The sequence below is a fragment of the Budorcas taxicolor genome, chromosome 3 (genome assembly GCF_023091745.1).
Source record: "Budorcas taxicolor isolate Tak-1 chromosome 3, Takin1.1, whole genome shotgun sequence".
Classification (NCBI taxonomy): Eukaryota; Metazoa; Chordata; class Mammalia; order Artiodactyla; family Bovidae; genus Budorcas; species Budorcas taxicolor.
Window position 1 is genome coordinate 105952127 of NC_068912.1, and position 8082 is coordinate 105960208.

Sequence of the window (8082 nt, forward strand, 5' to 3'; positions counted from 1 at the left end):
ACAGAGGTGGCTTCACCGCCAGTGCTTTCGCAAATCCTGAGTCACAGCATCCCAGGCCCCTCAGAAGGCCCTGCTGCTGTCATAGGCTGCTGGGGGAACACTTGGAATGTAGAGAGAATCAGGCGTTCCGTGCAGGGGAAGCAGATGAGGGCTGCAGGGGGCAGTGAAGACTGGCCCGGAGCCGGCTCCCAGGTCATCATACCTGATGGGGAAGCATTCTCCTTTCCAAAGCCATGGCTCTTTACTCGTCCTGGTGCCTGAGACTTTGGGCTTAAAGAGCCAGTCTACCTAGTCCTTGAGGTGTCCTGGCCTCTTTTCTTGTCCCTTTCTGTGACTTTCTCTGAGTAGGTCCACTGGAGGATTTGATTTACATGATTCACAGATCTTAAGCAGGGTTAAGGGTTACACTTCATTCCTTATGACTCAGGCATTTGAAGGAGCCAAAAGGGGGCTGACTCCCAGGGACTAGTGGAAGGTAGCCTTTCTGATACTTTCTGGAGGGTGATTCACTCAGGAAAAACCCACAGCCTTACTGTGATCTACAAGCCTCTCTGATCTCATGTCCATGCTTGGACCCTGGTTTGTTTCCTTCCAGCTACTCGAGCCCCTGCGCTGCTCCTCAAACATGCTGTGCCACACGCATGCTATTTATGCTCTGAACCTGGAAAGCTCTTTGCCAAAATGTAGTCTGCGATCTCAGGTCAGGTCTTTACTCAAAAGTGACCTTCTCATCCCTACCCCAATATTGATATTCATCTTGGGTTTTACTATTTTTCCTTAGCACTTGTCCCTATTCAATATATAACATTTAACAAATAAGGGCAGAAACTCTGGTCTCATAGGCCACTCCATTCCCCACCATATAGAACAGTGCCTGGTAGGGAGCGTATGTAAAACGTAAGTGACTATACAGTTGATAAGACTATATAATCGAAATTTGCTGAGTAGAATTTAAATGTTTCACCAAAGATACATATATGCATACATACTCTGTACATAGGGAAAAAATCATGTGTAAAGAGAAAAATAAAAGAGTTTCAAAGACAAAAACAAAACAGTGCCTGGCACATACCAGGTACTCAATAAAATAGTGATTAAGTGAATGCATAATTATGTTCAGGGTGCTGAGAGAGGACCCCACCAATCATCAAACCAGGAAGGGATTTGGTCTCAGCTTGTGTGTGGCTGAGGCATTTCTTAAGATGGTCCAGAGCAGCAGTCCCCAACCTTTCTGGCACCAGGGACTGGTTTCTTGGAAGACAGTTTTTCCACAGACTGGGGGGATTAGAGGGGATGGTTCTGAGATGATTCTCATAAGGAGCGCGCAATCTAGATCCTTCGCATGTGCAGTTCACAGAAGGGTTCATGCTCCTGTGAGAATATAATACCACTGCTGATCTGACGGGAGACGGAGCTCAGGCAGTAACGTGAGTGATGAGGTTGTGTTTATAGTCGCTCAGTCGTGTCTGATTCTTTGTGACCCCAAGGACTGTAGCCTGGACTGTAGCCTGCCAAGCTCTTCTGTCCATGGGGATTCTCCAGGCAAGAATACTGGACTGGGTTGCCATGCCCCCCTCCAGGGCATCTTCCCAACCCAGGGATCGATCCCAGGTCTCCTGCACTGCAGGCGGATTCTTTACCAGCTGAGCCCCCAGGGAAGCCCGACTGATGAGGAGCAGCTGTAAATACAAATGAAGCTTTGCCTGCTCACTCACTGCTCACTGCCTGCTGTACTTCTGAGGGTCGAGGACCCCTGCCCTAGAGCATCCAGGTTATTCCCTCCACCGCCAAGAGTGGGTCTCAATATGATGGCACCGGGTGGGCTTCAGTTCAGTTCAGTCGCTCAGTCGTGTCTGACTCTTGCGATCCCATGAATCACAGCACGCCAGGCCTCCCTGTCCATCACCAACTCCCAGAGTCTTCCTAAACCCATGTCCATTGAGTTGGTGATGCCAGCCAACCATCTCATCCTCTGTTGTCCCCTTCTCCTCCTGCCCTCAATCTTTCCCAGCATCAGGGTCTTTTCATATGAGTCAGCTCTTCACATCAGGTGGCCAAAGTATTGGAGTTTCAACTGTTGGCGGGAATGCAAACTAGTATAGCCACTATGGAGAACAGTCTGGAGATTCCTTAAAACACTGGAAATAGAACTGCCCTATGACCCAGAAATCTCACTGCTGGGCATACGCACTGAGGAAACCAGAACTGAAAGAGACACGTGTACCCCAGTGTTCATCACAGCACTGTTTATAATAGCCAGGACATGGAAGCAACCTGGATGTCCATCAGCAGATGAATGGATAAGAAAGCTGTGGTACATAGACACAATGGAATATTACTCAGCCATTAAAAAGAATACATTTGAATCGGTTCTAATGAGGTGGATGAAACTGGAGCCTATTATACAGAGTGAAGTAAGCCAGAAAGAAAAACACCAATACAGTATACTAACACATGTATATGGAATTTAGAAAGATCCTAACGATAACCCTGTATGCGAGAGAGCAAAAGAGACACGGATGTATAGAACAGTCTTTTGGACTCTGTGGGAGAGGGAGAGGGTGGGATCATTTGGGAAAATGGCATTGAAACATATAGGAAATGAATCGCCAGTCCAGGTTCGATGCAGGATACAGGATGCTTGGGGCTGGTGCACTGAGATGACCCAGAGGGATGGTACAGGGAGGGAGGTGGGAGGGGGGTTCAGGCTGGGGAACACATGTACACCCGTGGCAGATTCATGTTGATGTATGGCAAAACCAATACAATATTGTAAAGTAAAAAAAATAATAATAATGATAAATGGTTAAAAAAAAAAGTATTGGAGTTTCAGCTTCAACATTAGGCCCTCCAATGAACACCCAGGACTGATCTCCTTTAGGATGGACTGGTTGGATCTCCTTGCAGTCCAAGGAGACTTCTCCAGCACCACAGTTCCAAAGCATGAATTCTTTGACATTCAGCTTTCTTTATAGTCCAACTCTCACATCCATACATGACTACAGGAAAAACCATAGCCTTGACTAGACGGACCTTTGTTGGTAAAGTAATGTCTCTGCTTTTCAATATGCTGTGTAGGTTGGTCATAACTTTCCTTCCAAGGAGTAAGCGTCTTTTATTTTCATGGCTGCAGTCACCATCTGCTGTGATTCTGGAGCTGCCACTCTTATGCTGTTCCTAAGGTTACAACCAATTATAGTGGATGAGGAGAAATGTGTCCTCTGCCCCTTTGAATACCTTTCTGCTAAGCACCTCAAACTCATCCAAAACTGGTCACCCCCTGCCCCTAACCTGCTCTTCCTCCTTAGTATCTAGTTCTACCATCCACCTAGTACCCAGGACTGTGAAACCTGCATCATCTGTAACTCTATCTGCCTTCACCTTGTCTTGCAAATTCATCTCCAACCCTGTCGACCACCTTTTCACAAATGAGTGAATATTTAGCAAAATATTTATTCAGTCATTCTTTGAGTGCTGTTCTTTGTCTCCTCAACAAGAATATAAGCTCCACGAAGCAGGGGATCTTGTCCTGTTCCCTGCTGTACCCTCAGAGCCTACAACAATGTATGACATTTAGCAGGGATTTAATACATACCAGCTAAATGCCTGATTGTATTATACAGGATAATATTCATTTGCTTTATTATGGCACACAGGCCTTTACATGTGGCCCTCTTCCTCTCCAGCCTCACTTCTCACTCTAACATCTCATAGTCCCCCAAGTACCCCATGTTCTCATAATTTTGTACCCCCTTGCCCTTGTCTACCTGATTCCTTCTCTTTGAAAACTTAATCATGTCCTCTAGTAACCGTCTCCTCACCCCAACTGCCAGGTGCATTAGGCACTTCTGTTTTTTGTGCTTATTTACACCATAGCAATTATGATGAATTATTAATATCATTATCATTAATCAGTTATTGAGCTCTTATTATCTGTTGTGCTAAACATCCTGCAAATGTGATCTCGTTCAACCCTTAAGATAGCTCCAAAAACCAGGTATTATCCCCATTTGTCACGTTAAAAAATGAGTCTCTCTCAATCCCATGTCTCCTTACAGCTACCATCCCATATTTTTGCTCCTTTTTATGGGAATAAAGTTGTTTTAAACAAGTTAAAACAAACTTCGGCTTCTAGCTCACCACCCTGTCCTACTCAGATTCCTTTGCTGGGTCTCTCGTCTCCCCAGCATGTGAAAGTCAGAGGACCACATGGCACATCTTTTTCTCTCACTCCTCTTGTGGTCTCATTCAGTTCAGTGGCTTTAAATTCCGCCTATAACTCCCTAGCTTGAATCTCTCCCCTTAATTCATTTATCGGACTGCTCACTCAACATCCCTCCTTAGATGTCTAGTAGATATCTCAATTTTCACATGAGGAAAATGTTAAGATGCTCTGCCCCTCCAAAATCCCCCTGCTCGCCACCTCAGTTACTGGCAATGCCATTCTCTCTGTGACAAGCTAAATATGCTGGAGGCATTCTCCACTCCACTCTTCCTTGTACCTCTGTCTGATGCATCAGCAAATCCTGTTGGCTCAGCCTTCAAAATATTTCCAGAATCCAACCACTTCTCATCACTTCCCTACTACCCTAGCATCCATTTTTACTTTTTTGCTGGAAGTATTGCAAGAGCTTCCCAACTAGTCCCCAGCTGGTACCTTTGCTCCTCACCCTAGTAGCCAGTTAACACTTAGATCATGCCACTCCCTGGCCCCAAGCCCTCCAGTGTCTTCCCCTCTGCAGTCTAATCAAAGCCTGAGTCCCGCCAGTGGCCTATGGGGCCCTCTAAGTCTGTGCATGTCTGCCCCTCAGACTATCTCCTGCCGCATCTCCTTAGAACAGCCCATCCCAGCCTCTCTGGCCTCGGGGTGTCTCTAAAACACCGCCTCACTCCCACATCAAGGCTTTTACACTTGCTGTTCGTGTTCACCCTTCCTGGAATGCTCTTCCCCCAGACACCTGTAAGGATCACTCACTCCCTTCCTCCAGGGCTTTGTTCAAACATTACCTTCAGTGACACCTTTTTACAACCATCCTGTTTAAAATTACAACTTCCACAACTTCCCTCCTACCCCACAAACACCTCAGGCCTTCCTTTTTCTCTAAGACATGTATCACTATTGAATTTCTATTCTGATTGTCTGTTTCTCCACCCTAGAATGTAAACTCCATGAGGTGGGGCTCTTTCTGTGGTTTATTTGCTCATGCATCCTGCAGCACCCAGAGGAGAGCTTGGTACCCTGTGGGGGCGCCGTATGTGCTGACTAAATAACAGATGAGAGACATAAAAGCTCAGTCAGCTTCTTACCCAAGGTCTTCCTAGTAAGTGGTGTGTTACATTCTAGAGCCCTGCCCTGGATCCTAAGCCTAAGTGAAGCTTCCCTGTTGGTCGGTCATCAGGCAGAGAGCCAGAGGAGAGCTCTCTCCTGAAGGTGCAGGCTTCATCCTCCTCACTGGGTGGGAACAGTCCTGGCTTCACAGGGTTTTAGGACACATGGAGGTATCTTCCTATCTGTTCAAATTGTTTGAGAAACCCTCCTCCCTGGAAACCATCCTGGATAATAAGAGAAGGGCAGAGGTCTCCCTATCCATATTATCTGAACAGGGCTATACCATCCCACTGTGGATTGTTCCTGCTCATCCACCAGACTGTACATAGCCTGGTACAGAAGTTACTTGCTCACATCATCATGATCCTGAATCAGGAGTTTTTGGAAAGGGGTTCTCTGTACTTTTTCTTTGTATGGCCTCTAAGACAGAACTTAAGGCCCGCAAGGTAAGCTTTCTGCTATGGGAAAACTTTTCTGCAAATGATGGCAGAACTCTCAAAACAATCAAAACTACATGAAGTACATATGCACACACACAAAAAAAAGACGGATGACAAAGACCAAGAGGAAGAAGGAGACCTCAGGGAGGGGAGTCATCACACAAAGGATTAGGGGTGACCATGAGGATATACAGGTCAAAGGGCAAGCTGGGACCATCATTGGTATTAAAATCACTGACTTGATCCCAGCTCCTATCCTAAACAGAGGTATCACTTACTAGTAGCTCTCAGACTTTAGCATAGGACCAAGTCAGACAAAGGCAGTATATACACACAGCAAGGACTCTGCCTTAGATTCAGAAATCAACCCCGCTGAGGTCATACCATTTTATCTGAGGCCTTATCTACTGCATTCTGTCCACCAAGTATTAGCGTACAGAGTGCAACCTCCTTCCCTCCTTGGCTGGCCTTTCTCCCTCCCTTGACTGGCCAATACCTCAGGAACCTACCAGTAGTAGCCTCTGGCCATCCCTAGGCCGCCCATAAACTGTAGGGGACCAGGTCAAAACAATCGCGCATTAAAAAGCTAGTTACTGTTGCCACATGAAAGGAAGGCCAGAGAGGCAGCTGGAGTAGACCAAACAGACCAAGACAATGAGAAGTTACGGGAACGGAGAAGGGTGGTTCTGAATGACGCTTCTGAGCAGACGTCGGCAAGAACTGGTAACGCTCTGGACTGGAGCAGGAGGAAGGCAGTGAAGAGGGCTCTGAGTGAGGTACAGCAATGGTCCTGCCACCACGCAGCACGATGGCTGTCCCTTCTACTCTTTGCTACTAGCACTCAGCTCCTCTAGGGTAATAATCATACATCCCAGGTAACAAATGACAGACAGATTTTGTCAAATCACAGACAAAGTACATCAATCTGCATTGGCAATTTTTAATGTTTCACTGGTGTAGAACTGTATTTAAAGGCAAGAAAGGAAGGAAGGGCAGTTATCACAGCATGAATTCAAAGGTAAAAGATGCTGGATAAAGTCACAGGACTGTTCCTTAGGAAAATAAATAATGCAGTACTAAACTAGAGGCTTGTTTTTATTATGTTTCCATGTAGAGACATCATCCAAAAGCAAAAGACTTTCTGGCCAGAGGCCAAGCGCACACAGTTGATCCCACTTTGGAATAAATGCCCAGAAGGTATATACATCACCAGTGGGTGGGACTCTGGGCACAAAGTTGGGTCTCATTCAGAAAGTGAACAGAGATTTGAGTCAAACATGCAGCTTCAGAAACTGGAAATCTTTCATGACGTTTGTTTTGAAAATAAAAATTGCCTGCATATCAAGAACTATAATTTTCTAAAATGGAATTATGCCTGATTAAATAAAATAGTACTCATGACTTACTGATAAAAATTAGAAAAATAAAAACAAACTTTTCTGTCCAAAGAGATAGAAAATTATATTTTTTCCTGTAACATCATAAGAGAATCATCAGTATTTCACTCTTATGTCTCTTAAAATGTCACTTCTTCTTCTTTCCACAATTCTCCCACTTTTAACAGCAAAACCTGTTCAATATGGCAATTTCTGCTAAGTAAAAGGATGCACTATTTATTGAACACTTAAGAGTATGAATGAAAAAAGCTGAATGTTTGGGATAATACTATATTACCCCTAATGGGATCATACCCACCAGGTGGAAAGAAAGATAAATACTGAAATTTTCTAAAAAACAAAAAGAAAACCCAATGATTTAAAATACTCTGTACATATTTCTAACTACTTTCAGTTGTATAACATCAGCCTTATGAACTATTAATTTTTTTTCCTTATTTAAAACACTGATTGGCCAGCTTAAATCCTAACAGCATAAAAGTAGAAATAAGTTTCAACTTAGGTATGAGCACAGTGATTCGGGACCACTGTTTCTGCCTTACAGAGAGAATTCAGAGGTGGTGTTCCCTTTTAAACATATGCCCCCAAATACCTTATATGCAGGTTGCGTATAAACATGTAAATAAAACAAGTTCTGTATTTTCTGAAATAATTTTACAAGTTGATGGTAAACTAGATTTTAAAGATAAAACTATGCCTTTAAAAACATTAAGCCTCAAAATTTCATCCAGTGTTTTCTTTAAGAAATGGATTATTAAAATCATTTTTGAAATGAGATATTAAATGTATTTAAAGCTTCGCTTTTCTGTACTTAATCATTTTTCCTTAAAAAAAAAAGTTAAAAACATCAAGAGCCAGAACATGCTGCCAGGACAGAAAATAATCAGAAATGTCTTCAGTTGCAGACCCTGGGCAA